General features: G+C 35.3%; 1 pseudogene; it reads right to left on the bottom strand.

The window, feature by feature from the left end:
* Positions 1 to 416: 416 nt before the first annotated feature.
* On the bottom strand, positions 417 to 1885 carry LOC123246590 (annotated as a pseudogene).
* Between the last annotated feature and the right edge of the window lie 12654 nt (positions 1886 to 14539).

Consider the following 14539-nt stretch of genomic DNA (forward strand, 5'->3'; position numbering starts at 1 on the left):
GGTAGCCACTTTTGAATTTAAATTTCAATTCATCATTTGTAGTTACTTGCATCAGTTTTTCTTGTAACTGTGGAGATTCTTTGGTGTTTGCACTTGAAAAAGGATCCAAAATCCAATCAGGTATGTTCATTTTCAAAATATCATTAATTCGTTGATTAAAGTCCAAATGGAGAGCATCCAAGTGCTCACAATAAGAAAATTCATCTTTATTTTCTTCTCCTGATAAATTTCAGAACTGGCTGAATTCCCCTCATCCAAAGTTTCACTTCTACAGAAGTTTTGTCATAAATACAGAAATAACCGATTTTGTTTTTATTAAGTTCACTTCATCACCTTGAAGCTGAAGATTGCTTTCATTAAATTTTTGAAACAAGTCTATCAAGTAAGTGATGTCATTTTGATTGAATTAAATTGGATTATAAAGCATCATTTTTATATTTCAAGAACTCCAGCACCAAGTTAAACAGTTTATAAAACCTATCTAAACAGGCACCCTTTGACAACCAACCAACTTCTGTATAAAGCAGCAAACGATTAAATTCTTCATTGTTTTCAATACAAAGCTGTTTAAATAATCTGTCATTCAATGATTTGCTTCTGATTGTGTTGATAGCTTTAATTACATATTGTAATGAATTATGTAGGCGTGCACTTAAATTTTTGGCAACTAGATGTTGACGATGGATGATACAGTGTACTGTGAATGCATTCGGCACCTCCTTTTTTAAATATACAAGAAAACCTCTATAGTGCCCTACCATTGCTGGAGCACCATCTGTGGCTACTGATAAGATATTACTCAGAGGCTTTTCTTTTTCTTTAAAAAACTCATCAAATGCATGAAATATTGATTCTCCCTTAATATCAGTTTGCAAATATTTTGCAAATAATAATTCTTGGCAAATTTGTTCCTCCTTTGTGAACCACATGTATGCTAAAAGTAAAGTTTCATTTCCTGGCAAAGTTGACTCATCAAGTTGAATAGAAAACTGAGATGTTTTTAAATATCCACACAATGAATCTTCAACATCTTGAACCATTTCATCAATTCTTCTTTGCACTGTATTATTGCTCAGTGAAATTTTTTGATAATATCAGGTGCTGGCTTGTGTAACACAGTACGTACTACTTCACTTATAGCCGGTATAATTAGTTCTTCACCAATAGTATGAGTTTTTCCCGATTTCGCAATCATTAATGAAATATTGGAAGAAGCCATCTTGTGTGGTTGCGCTTGAAAAGAGTTTTGCCAATGTATGTTGTCTGATAAATTTTTCTTTTAATTTACCTCCAAAAATAAGATAAAACCTTATCTTTTTTATCACCATAAATTTTAGTCAAATGTTCTTGTAGTTTGGAAGGCTTCATAGTTTCGTTTGATAAACCTTTCTGGCAAAGCAGCCACATTGGTAATGTATTGTTTACAGGTGACTCAATAAAGCCATATTTCAAATATTCAATATTATATTGTCTACAATACATTTTTTCTTTGGTTGAGCCATTATTATCTGTAGAAAGAAAAAATAAAATTTTTATGGAGGTGTTTTTAATAATTTTTAGTAATTTTTTGAAATATTTTTGTAAAAAACAAACTAAAATAAATACCAATGAAATAAATAAACATGATATAATTAATTGTAAAGCTCATAAAATTCTTACAAAATAAATAAATAATACTCACCAATTATAGTCGCACTATTTGTTAGTTAACTTTAACTTGTCACAATATCACAAAAATCTAACCTTCCTTTGAGTTATATTATGTGTAACAATTATGGGAAATCTCCTGAGTCATAGCATGCTCCAAAATCTGCTGGTAGTAGTGCCAGTAGCCAGTACTACTGCTGCCAGTCCAGGCTTTGGCCTTGAGATTGACCAATCGCATATGTGGCAATTATCTGCAGCAATGCTCGTTGTGCTCATGTGTTTTGGAATAGCAATTCAGTGGCACCATATGAACAGTAGCAGCGCATGATTGCACATACTTCAATGCAAGTGAGGGAATATGTGAAACCGAGCCAACGTCCAGTACGTTGTTCAAAGAAAAATTAAGTGTTATGAGCGGAATACCTAAATCAATTTTTCTAAATCTTCTCTTCTTTCTTTTATATTATCACCACCCCCTTACAGTTATTCACTGCGCCCAAATGCACCTATGGCCATCACTGCCCCCCTGGATTGCTGCAGCACCCACCAGGGTGCAGTGGCCCCCACTTTGGGAATCACTGCTTTAGATTTTGGAAACCTGCCATTGATTGATAAATATCACAGGATTTTAATTAATGATTGTGTCTGATTCCAGGAGAAGGGATCATAAAAGAGTCATTATACAGTGCCAAGAAGCACAAGGTCAAGGAGACCAACCAATCCTGGTGGGATTGATAAGAATCTGCACCAAGACAGAGGACTTGTTTGGGGATTGAAAGAAGTAGCTGGTTGACAACATCAGACACAGGATTTCCCTGTGCCAGATTCAGACAAAGTACCTCAGTTTGGTTACAACTTTGGCTCCCGTATCCCTGAGAGTGAAGGTAAAATCAGACCAGCAAATGATATTTCCCACCTTCTTCAAAATCTAGTCCTTTTTCTTTCTCTTTCATAATGTGGCATTTTTCTGTAGTTCTGGCTATTGAATGGGTAAGTGCATATTGCTGCTATGGTCCTATAGGCTTGTGGGACGTAAATCACTTTATTGGGGCTTGATTGAAGGACCTGTTATGGGCTTATTATTGCTTACTCAGAATTTTTATATACTATTTCATTTTGATTTTTTTTCTTTTCTTCTATTTTTTTAAATTTTTTTTACTTCCTTTTAACAATTGATTCTCAAACCTCATAACTCAGCCATGTATCCCTGGGTGATCCATATGTTTGTCAATACCTTCCTGAGGGGGATTGTATAATTGCCATAAAATTCTAGGTTTATAATTTTTTTTTGTTTGAGAGTAATTTTAGGATAAGAAACTTACCTCCCTGAATAAAGAAAATGAACTATTTAAAGAAGGCTCCATGGTAATGCCGCAGAAACCTCACACTACACCCAAAGATCCCAAATAAACTTTGGGATATAGTGAAAGTGAACTGGGGTGGGGGGGTTGAATGCATTTATTTTTAATGTAAACTCTTAAACCAAAGGGGACTGCCCCCTAGTTGATGTTTTGTAAATGCTCCTAGCAATTATTAGTTTTGTTTTCTTTCTCTTTTCTTTCCCTTTTATCCCCAAATTATTGTGATTTCCGTTTAGATAGTACAATATTGTATGTACCTCCAGTTAAAGATCCTTAGAGATATATGTTGTTTATGTGTTCTGATTCCATGGGGAAACTAGGCATGTAAATCTGGGAGAGTTCTACATGCTCATTTCCCATGGGAATCACAAGGAGGATTGTATAACTATAACCTGCTTCCCTGGACTTCATTTCCCAACATCCCACTTTCCTTCTCACGTTACATGCTGATGTAGGAAGAATATAAGTTTTGTGTAGCCCCGCTGCTCTCCCTCTCTTCGGCTGATTGCATTTTGTGGAGGTGGTGTGAGGTGAGAGGCAGGAGAGTTTTACTCATGTAGTTTATTTTTTGTTAGATAATTAGGTTTGAACTTTTATTTCTTTAGTTTATTGTCTTTCTACTTCAAGTGGTTATTAATAAACTTTAAAAATATAATACTTGGAGGTTTGGACATTAATTTAAATCTTGCACTTCTTAGAAACCAGAACTGGCCAAATGAAAAAAGGGATACAGAAATGACTGAAAAAAAGAAAAACTTCTTGAAAGATAGAATTAGTTCTTTTGGAAAAGTGGCGCAAAATGCACTGAGGAAGAACCCTTTACAAAGTAGAATTGTTGAAATGGAAAAATAGATACAGGAGCTCACTCAAAGAAGTCATGACTTAAAAATTGAAACAGGGGAAATAGAAGCTAATGACTCCATGAGATATCAAGAAACAATGAAACCAAATAAAAAGAATGAAAAAAATAGAAGAAAATATCAAATAATCTCATGGGGAAAAAAACCAATTAACCTGAAAAATAAATTCAGAAGAGATAATCTAAGAATTTTTAGACTACCTGAAAGCCATGATCTAAAAAGGAGCTTACATATCATCTTTCAAGAAATTATTAAGGAAAATTGTTCTGATATTCTATAGCTAGAGGACACAATAGAAATGGAAAAAATCCACCAATTACTTCCTGAAAGAAATTCCAAAAGGATAACTCCCATGGAACATTATAGCCAAATGACAAAACTCTCAGATCAAGGAAAAAATATTGCAAGCAGTCAAAAAGAAACAATTTAAATATTATGGATCCACAATCAGGATAACACAAGTTTAGCAGCTTTTACATTAAAAGATAGGAGGGCCTGAAATATGATGTCCCAGAAAGCAAAGGAGATAAGACTTCAATCAAGAATCACTGACCTAGAAAAACTGATCATAATCCTTCATGGGGAAAATTGAGTATTCAATGAAACAGAGGATTTTCAAACATTCCAGAAATGAATGGAAAATCTGACTCTCAAATGCAAGACTCAAAAGAAGTGTAGAAAAGTAAAAAGGTAAGAGAAATCAAAAGACAGTCAATAAAGTTAAACTGTGTATACCCTAAAATGGGGAGATACTTCTTATAACACCAAAGAACTTTGCTAATATTAGGGCAATTAGGCAAATAGGCAGAGGGTGAGGGTATGAGTTCAGTATGATGGGATAATATAAAAAATTAAATTAAATCAAGGCATGAGAAAGAGAAATGTATTGAGAGGCAGGAGAAGGGAAAAATATAATGAGATGAATTATTACATATAAAAGAGACATGCAAGAGCATTCACAGTGGAGGAGAAACTGGGGGAGGTGGGAAAGAGAGAATGTGTAGTTATCATAATTGACTATGCACACCATGCCTATAAAATTCAGTATTAAAAGAAATAGAAAACTAGCATCTGCAAAAATATAAAGTATATATATTTTAGGTAAAATTCTTGGGACTACAATGTACTATTGTTTTGAGTTTTGATTATAGGGATAGTTATTTAAAGTGTCATTAAGACAAGAGTAGAAAATGGTGTGTGCTGTAGTCTGAAAAGTGTTACAAATGGATGTCCAAATTTTGTTCCTGGGAAAAGTTTTGGGGGGACAACTTTAGTGTGGATAATAGTTGCATCCTTGACTCAGTTTCCCTATTGCTCTAATTCTTTTCTGAACAGGATATTTCCTCATCTGGTTAATCCTGAGACTTGATTTTGATACCCTGTGATTATATTATTGGCTGTCAGATATGACTCATGCCTAGAATCAAACAGAATAAAGGGAGATTTTTCCTGTTATGACGTATGATATTATGTACCTATTTCCTTCTTTTTTTCCACAGTAAATTTCAATAATCAAGGCAAATAAGTAGTAGAAGTTATGTAAGTACAATATTAAACCTATTAACTTAATAGAACATATATATGAAAAAAGTCTTAGAAAAAAATAGTGGTGAAACTATAATATAGGTATGATATTCCCCTAAATGGGAATTAGATAAAATAACATATAAAAATGTAAAGTAAAAGTTTTCTAGTTAAATGGAATAGAAAATTTTGAGAAAGGAACAGGTTTAGGTTTTTTTTTTCTCAAAGAACAATATAGACTTCTGGGTTAAGATGGCAGCAGAGTAAAAAGCAGCTGCTTAACCTTTCCTGCATGGACCTTGGGTAGAGACCCAGTGCAGAGGGGTGCATGACTGTGGAAGCAGCACCCTGAGTCTGTTGAAGGAGCTTTGGGCAGAGGAACAAGCAAGGGGACCACCAGGAGGCTTAACCCTGAGAACAACTAGACCTGAGACCTCAGGAGCCTAACGAGTACAGACAGACCCTGGACATGAGGATAAAGCTGAGAGGGCACTGGGTTAACAATGGCAAGCCAGCCACAAGAGCAACAAAAGAGAAAGATTGCCTAGATTAACAGCAGAAGAAATAGAATACCTAAACAATTCCATATCAGAAAAAGAAATTGAAAAAGCCATCAAAGAACTCCCTAAGAAAAAATTGCCAGGGCCTGATGGATTCACAAGTGAATTCTATCAAACATTCAAAGAACAACTAATCCCAATACTATATAAATTATTTGATATAATAAGCAAAGAAGGAGTCCTACCAAATTCCTTTTATGACACCAATATGGTACTGATTCCAAAGCCAGGGAGATCAAAAACAGAAAGAAAACTACAGACCAATCTCCTTAATGAATATAGATGCAAAAATCTTAAATAGAATACTAGCAAAAAGACTCCAGCAAGTGATCAAGAGGATTATCCACCATGATCAGGTGGGATTTATACCAGGAATGCAAGGATGGTTTAGCATTAGGAACACCATCCACATAATTGACCATATCAACAAGCTAACAAACAAAAATCACATGAGTATCTCAATAGATGCTGAAAAAGCCTTTGACAAAACACAGCATCCATTCCTATTGAAAACACTGAAAATTATAGGAATAGAAGGACCTTTCCTAAAAATAATAAACAGTATTTACCTAAAACCATCAGCAAGCACCATATGCAATGGGGATAAATTAGAAGCCTTCCCAGTAAGATCAGGCATGAAACAAGGATGCCCATTATCACCTCTATTATTTAACATTGTATTAGAAACACTATCAGTGGCAATTAGAGAAGAAAAAGAAATTGAAGGCATTAAAATAAGCAAGGAGGAGACTAAGCTATCACTCTTTGTAGATGATATGATGGTACACTTAAAAAATCCTAAAGAATAAACTAAAAAAATAGTAGAAATAATCAACTTTAGCAAAGTTGCAGGATACAAAATAAATGCACATAAATCATCAGCATTTCTATATATTTCCAACACATCACAGCAGCAAGAGGTAAAAAGAAAATTACCATTTAAAACCACCCTAGACAATATAAAATACTTAGGAATCTATCTACCAAAATAAACACAGGAATTATACAAACACAACTACAAAACACTTTCCAAATAATTTAAACTAGATCTAAACAATTGGAAAAACATTGATTGCTCATGGGTAGGATGAGCTAAGTTAATAAAAATGACTATTCTATTCAAATTAATTTACTTATTTAGTGCCATACCTATCAAACTACCAAAAACTTTTTTTACTGAATTAGAAGAAACTATAACAAAGTTTATTTGTAAGAACAAAAGATCAAGAGAAACAAGGGAAATAATGAAAAAACTGTGAAGGAAGGGGGCCTAGCAGTACCAAATATTAAACTATACTATAAAGCAGCAATCATCAAAACAATATGGTACTGGCTAAGAGAGAGAAGGGAGGATCAGTGGAATAGACTTGGGGTAAGTGACCTCAGCAAGACAGTGTATTATAAACCCCCAAAATCCAACTTTTGGGACAAAAATCCACTATTTCACAAAATCTGCTGGGAAAATTGGAAAACAATATGGGAGAGATTAGGTTTAGATCAACATCTCACACCCTACACCAAGATAAATTCAGAATGGGTGAATTACTTGAATATAAAGAGGGAATGTATAAATAAATTAAGTGAACACAGAATAGTATACTTGTCAGATCTCTGGGAAAGGAAAGATTTTAAAACCAAGCAAGAGTTTGAGAAAATTACAAAATGTAAAATAAATTATTTTGATTACATAAAACTAAAAAGCTTTTGTACAAACAAAAACAATGCAACCAACATCAGAAAGGAAACAACAAATTGGGAAAAAATCTTTAAAAAAAAACTCTCACAAGGGTCTAATTACTCAAATATACAAGGAGTTAAATCAATTGTATAAAAAATCAAGCCATTGCCCAATTGATAAATGGGCAAGGCACATGAATAGGCAATTTTCAGATAAAGAAATCAAAAGTATCAATAAGCACATGAGAAAGTGTTCTAAATCTCTAATAATTATAGAAATGCAAATCAAAACAACTCTGAGGTATCACCTCACACCTACTGGGACATTAATTCATTGCTGGTGGAGTTCTGAACTGATCCAACCATTCTGGATGGCAATTTGGAACTATGATCAAAAGGTTATAAAAATTGCCTGCCCTTTGATCCAGCCATAGCATTGCTGGGTTTGTATCCCAAAGGGATCATAGATAAACAGACTTGTACAAAAATATTTATAGCTGTGCTTTTTATGGTACCAAAAACCTGGAAAACAAAGGTATGCCCTTCTATTGGGGAATGGCTGAACAAATTGTGTTAAATGCTGGTGATGGAATACTATTGTGCTCAAAGGAATAATAAACTGGAGGAATTCCATGTGAACTGGAAAAATCTTCAGGAATTGATGCAGAGTGAAAGGAGCAGAGCCAGAAGAACATTGTACACAGAGACCAGTACACTGTGTTAAAATAGAATGTAATGGACTTCTGTACTAGCAGCAATGCAATGATCCAGGACAATTGTGAGGGATTTATGAAAAAGAATGCTATCCACATTCAGAGGAAGAACTGCAGGAGTGGAAACACAGAAAAAAACAAGTGCTTGAACACATGGTTTGAGGCGGATATGATTGGGGATGTAGACTCAAAACTACCACACCAATGCAACTATCAACAGTTTGGAAGTCGGTTGTGATTAATGACACATGTTAAAACCAGTGGAAATGCACATCGGCTATGGGTGGGGGAGGAAGTCGGGGATGAAGGGGAAGGTAAGAACATAAATCATGTAACCATGATAACTTTTCTAAAAATTAAAAATTATTAAAAAAAGAATAATACATCCTCAATATTGGATTAAGAACTTACATATAAAATTATATTGATAATTCTAAAGAAAGTAAAATTATTTCCCCATTTTAAAAGTAGTTGACAAGAGAGCTCATTTTACAAATTAGATTCCTGATTTTTAAAAGATTCCTATATCAGATACAAGGTTTAGGTAAAAATATAAATGGCTACTGGCATATAAAATTGAAATTCTCTTTAAGTTTTGGGGTTAAAGAAACACATTTAAGTGATTATACAAAATTGTATGCCTGTTAGTGGCAGATTTTTGCCAGGTTTTAATCTAAGAATTTCTATAAGTCATTTGGAAAAAGAGAATCAAAGGCTTCTTCAAAACTATCCTGATAATGAAGTCAATACCATTATGCCCAAGAGAGGATATTCAGGAACCAGACATGGGTCTTCTGAAACTCAAAACCTTTTTATTAAATGTTTAAGATGGGTTCTAGGTTACAAGGACATTTGATGTTAATTAATATTGATGATAACTATTGTAATGCTTTGACCTTTTGTTTCATGGTGTTTATCTATATAATTTTTCTTGGTACTTTGCACTATGTAAATCTCCCATCTCAAAATTAGTCTATTGTGAAATAGTTTGATCTACAACCTGACTTGCTAAAAAGCGGAGCCCTCATAATGAGTGCCTTTTCCTTTCCCTTTCCCTCATGGGAAGGAGAAGGGGCACTCTGGATCCCTCCATTCAACAAAAGGAGGAATGTCAGGACCCCCATATTAACCCCATGCTTATGCATTTCATTTTTCTGAGTTGTCATATTCCCCAGACCCAGATCTAGCAGCTCCAGGTCCAAACCTAGCTGCTGAGGGTATTTTGCTCAATCAAGATGTGCTATGAGTTTGGCATAACCACAGTCTTTTGATGTGTACACTCAAGGTGAACTCTGTTGCTACCAATCTGCTACTGTCAAAACTACAACTAGGACCATGGGCCAATTTAGACAAACCATGTCAGCTCTGAGTAATGGAAAATACCTGCAAGAACTACTGCTAGAAAACATGACTCTGCGATAAATAATCTTTCAATCACCAAACAAAAATTGAGTGTCTCCCTTTTTGATTCTGGACCAACTGTAAGAATAGACTCTTTGATACTGGACAGACTCTGTCTTGTCACTAAGCAAATTGTACCATTATTACAACTATACCTTCTTTGTCTTGTCATGATCATAAGTTTTAAGACTATGCCTTAGAATTTTGGGTTAGACTTGGATAAGAGTCTTTCCTTGTCATGACATGATTTGTCTTTAGTCTTCAATAGAATAAAGCTTTAAAGTACCTGGTGGGTACTTTGAGTGGGTGGTTAATAGAAAGAAATTGAATTAAGCAGCCCCTTATTTCTATTTATTTAATAATCCCTTTAGTATCACACCTTGCAACTGTGTGATTTATAGTAAGAATATAATCCCAAGCAAAAGGCTGTATATATAACCAGATTAAGAATGTAGTCACAAGGTAGGACCTGAGTAATGTCTTTCAGTGTGTGTTGCCATAAGAGTGTTACAACATTAATCATTGTAGCATCAATTTCTGATAAACAAACTGGAGAACAGGATGAGTGACAACCAACAGTTTTAGAATTTGCAATTTACCCAGATGTCATGAGCCAGTGGGCAAAACAGTTACTGCCAGGACTATAAAAGGCAGAGACCGGATCAAGAAGCTCTCTCACTCCTGAAAAGGGGACCCAGGTGGCTGGGTGGGTAGGCTAACCAACCTGCTTAGGTTACCTATATCTTGCTCCACTAACTATCACATCCTCACCTTCTGGATAGAGCTGTGCTGTACAATGATTATTTATCATCAAGGAAGAATACCATCAATCATCAATGCACCTGGTCAGGGCCAAAGGTGCCTGACCTGGCCTGAGTGCCACAGAGAGGGGAACCTCTCCAGCAAGACAATCTCAACCTGATCAATCTGTGATTGCCAAACCTGATCATCAATAGTCTAGTGCAGTTTCCCAACACCCCCTTCCTTCAATCCCTGATCCTTTCCCTGAATTTGTTACAACTAAATCCTAAAAGCTTACCTAGGTGAATGCTGCTATTGTTCTAAAGTTCACTACCATATTCTTTGGATCTAATGAGAAGGGTTTATTCAAACAAGATCAAATCTCAGACATAGGCATTACCCATAAAGTTAAACCCAGGATAAGAGTAGAGAGAAGCTGTGTGATACAATTCACAGCTTCTCTCTTGATCACTGTAGTACAGAGAGAGGGGGTCATGACAGTTTTTCCAAGCTTTGGCTGGGTTCTGAAATCAGTTAGGAGTTTAGAATCTTGTGGGAGAGAAGGCAGTTGGTTTGGGAATCTCGTGGAAAGAGGGTCAGACCAACTGAGCTGCTTCCTTGCCTATCTGAAGAATTGAAAATTGAGCCTAGCTTTGGAATATTTATTTAAGAATTGTTAGTTTAGATAAACCTTTTGAATCTTCATTCTCTACATTATTTCCTACCTTCCTTCCCTTACCTTAAATGTCTGTGGAGTGAATCAGGAGAGTAAATTAGAGAGTAGTTCAAATCTGTGAGGGTTTTAACTATAATTTGACAGTATTTTATCTAAAGAAATTGGTTAGTCATCATTTTATTCCCTTTAGACATCAAGAGCACCTTGAGAGCTGAGCTAAGGCAGGACCTTGCTCAGACTCCATCTCTGCCTCCCTTCCCCCACCTGAGGTTTCTTTGAAAACTGTTAGGGCTTCCTCAATCCACTTTTCCTGACAAATCATCCTTAAAGATAATAAACCCTTTTGTGTTTCAACAGACCTGTTAGTTACTTTGTCATTTAATTAGTAAGAGAGGGAAGAAGAGGGAAAGAACCAACATACTCTGGGCTTGAAGGGAAGCTGGGGTATCCATCTTGAAGGAAGGTATAACTTCAAAACAAGTCCCTTCCTGTGAAATTAACTAAAGCCTGTAGTTAATTTCAGTTCAGTCTATTTCCCTCAGTTTGTCTTTAAGTCTAAGTCCTAGTCTATAAGCCCTGCTGTCTTTGCCTGCTTAGATTAATTCTCCCTCTCCCTGAAGATCTTTGTTCCCTTCAGTGCTATACTCCTTGACTTCAGCCCCATATTATATCCTGAATCTCCTTATTCCAGCCTACCTGTAACCCATATTACTTGCCTAGCAAGTCCTTGACAACCTCCCTTCAAATCCCCTTTTACCACACACCTTTCCACAAATTATCCTCATTACATCACTTAGTCCTGGGCACTATTAAGGGAGGTGTGTATATATTCAGCTGAGCTTCATATAACTTGTGGGATGGGTGTTCGCTACCACAAGTCAGTGTCCACCCAAGCTTCCCACCTCACTCAGCTTAGCTCCTTAGACCATCAGAGAACCTTGAACCATTTCTTTATCAGGCCCTATCCAGTAGCACCATATCACCTATAACATCATATGTGTGATTATATTTCATTATACTATTCTTGATATCAGATTAATTCATTGAGAAAGATAGCAAACCTAAGGGGAGCAAGATTTCTCAGATGTTGCAATATACAACGTCAAGAATAACCTAGACCAAAGTTTCCTGTCCTATAAATTCCTGAAAATTCCATCAAGAATGATCCTAGTAAGTCTAATGACTCACTTCCTAAGTTCTTCTTTTAGCCTTTAAAAACTTGTCAAAGTTGATGGTCAGGTTTCCCAGATTCAGCTGTGTTATCTACAGACTTCTGGCTTGTTTACCTTGCTCACCAAATAAAGTTAGATTTTGCTCAGAATACTTTGCCCAGTCTTTTTCTTTCACTGATCATTCTAGAGCAAGAAACTGAACCAGCTGAATTGTTCAGCACTGGAATAGATCCATCCTTCCTTTTTGGGTGGCCTGTTGAACTATGAAACTAACCTTCCTGAGCTTAATTAGTGACCAGGGATTAGAGAAGAATGTTGCAGTGGAACTGGGAAGAAATCAGTTGATCTTTTCCCTCCCATACCAGCAGTTGGGAATGTTTTGAGCAAAGAAACAGTGGTACAGATGTGAGAGAAGTTGTTTTTTTTTTAACTACATAAAAATTTTTTAAAAATCACTAAAAAAAATCAATTCAACTTAGATTAAGAAAATAAACCATCAATTGAAGGGAAAATTTTTTATAGCAAATATTTCTGTTTAATACCTAATATCCAAGATACTTAGGAAGCTAAGACAAACATATAAAGCTAAAAGCCATTTTCCAATGAGTAAGTGGTCAAAGGTTATAAACAAATAAATAATTCTCAAAAGAATTTTTATTAGTAACCATCATATGAAAGAAGCTAAATAATTAATACTAAAAAAATGCGAACCAAAACAACACACATCCAAAAAATTGACAATGAAAACAAAAAGTAAAGATACTCAATATTGGAATGAGAAAAACTGATGTTGGATTATATTATTTATTACCAATATTTATATGTGAACTCATCAGTTTCCTTAGATTCTAACCTCTGAAGATAAGGCAGTTCCTGAAGGACATAGCTAAGGAATATAATTTACTCCCATCCCCAGACATCAACCTGGGTAGTGGCCTTCACTTTTGTTTACCTTAAAATTGAGGGGATACCCATCAACTGGGGGATACCTAAGGAAGTTGTGGCATATGATCATGATGGAATACTACTGAACTATAAGCAATGACAAACAGATTAATTTCACAAAACATGTAAAGACTTACATAAAGTTATGAAGAGTGAAATGAACAGAACCAAGAGAACATCATATACAGCAACAGGAATATTGTCTGAAGAATAACTTGTGAATTCCCATCTCCAGAAAAAGAACTGATAAATATAACAGGTAAGACATTTACATATATTAATATATCTTTTTTTTTTCAAATGATGTCTTCTTTAGTATGGGGAAGGGAGGGAGAGAGATACCTGAGAATTTTAATGTAAGGAAAAAAAATTTAAACATGGCAGGAACCCCTACTTTTTATTTATGCTATAAACAAAAGCTAGCCAAACAAAACAAAAGAGCAAGGCACATGCCCTTTTTGATCCCCCTCATTAAGATTTGGGATAGCCTGGTCTACAAAATGAGAAGCTAAACTAATGAAAACCGTATTGAGATAGTTTATGTTTTTCTAGCCAAAGATTGCTAGAGGAAACATGGTTTCTATTTCTTTAGTGCTAGAGACTGGAGGGTCAATCACATTTGAAAGTTATTTTCCCTAACTATAGTGAAGCTGTAGGGATCCACTCACCTTAGCAGTAATCCATTTCCAGGATGAAGTAATGGAACAGGAAATCTTGGCTCACCTCCTCATTAAAATGTCCACCAATCACAGCTGCCTTACATTTGCCAGGAGAGATCCAAATGAGATGCTGTCAGGCCAATCAGAAGGAAGACACAACTGTGTAGAAAAGACTTTTGTTGACCCTTACTCTGGACCTTTGGTACAAAAAGGAGGGACATCATTGGCCTGTCCTTTATTAATGGATCTCAAGACCTTATTAATAAAAAATATACTCATCATCATTTTATTTATTGGATAATATTCTAGGCACTGAAGGAGGAACTGCAGAAAGACAATCATTCCCACAAATTATTGGTGGAGCTATTAATCAGTTTAAACTTTTGGAATGCAATTTGGAATATTATACTAAAAATAAATAACCAAAATATCTCTACCTTTTAACCCATTGTTTTTGCTACTAGGGACTGTTATGGGGGTAATTTGAGGAAAGGTGATTGGGATAAGGGAATTGAAAGGAGGATGTTGGAGACTTGGTAAATGGATAAATTAGATTACAGGTAGGCTGGGATTAAAGGAGATTCAGGGTACGATAGGACTGAA

The sequence above is a fragment of the Gracilinanus agilis genome, chromosome 4, assembly GCF_016433145.1.
Source record: "Gracilinanus agilis isolate LMUSP501 chromosome 4, AgileGrace, whole genome shotgun sequence".
NCBI classification, from domain to species: domain Eukaryota; kingdom Metazoa; phylum Chordata; class Mammalia; order Didelphimorphia; family Didelphidae; genus Gracilinanus; species Gracilinanus agilis.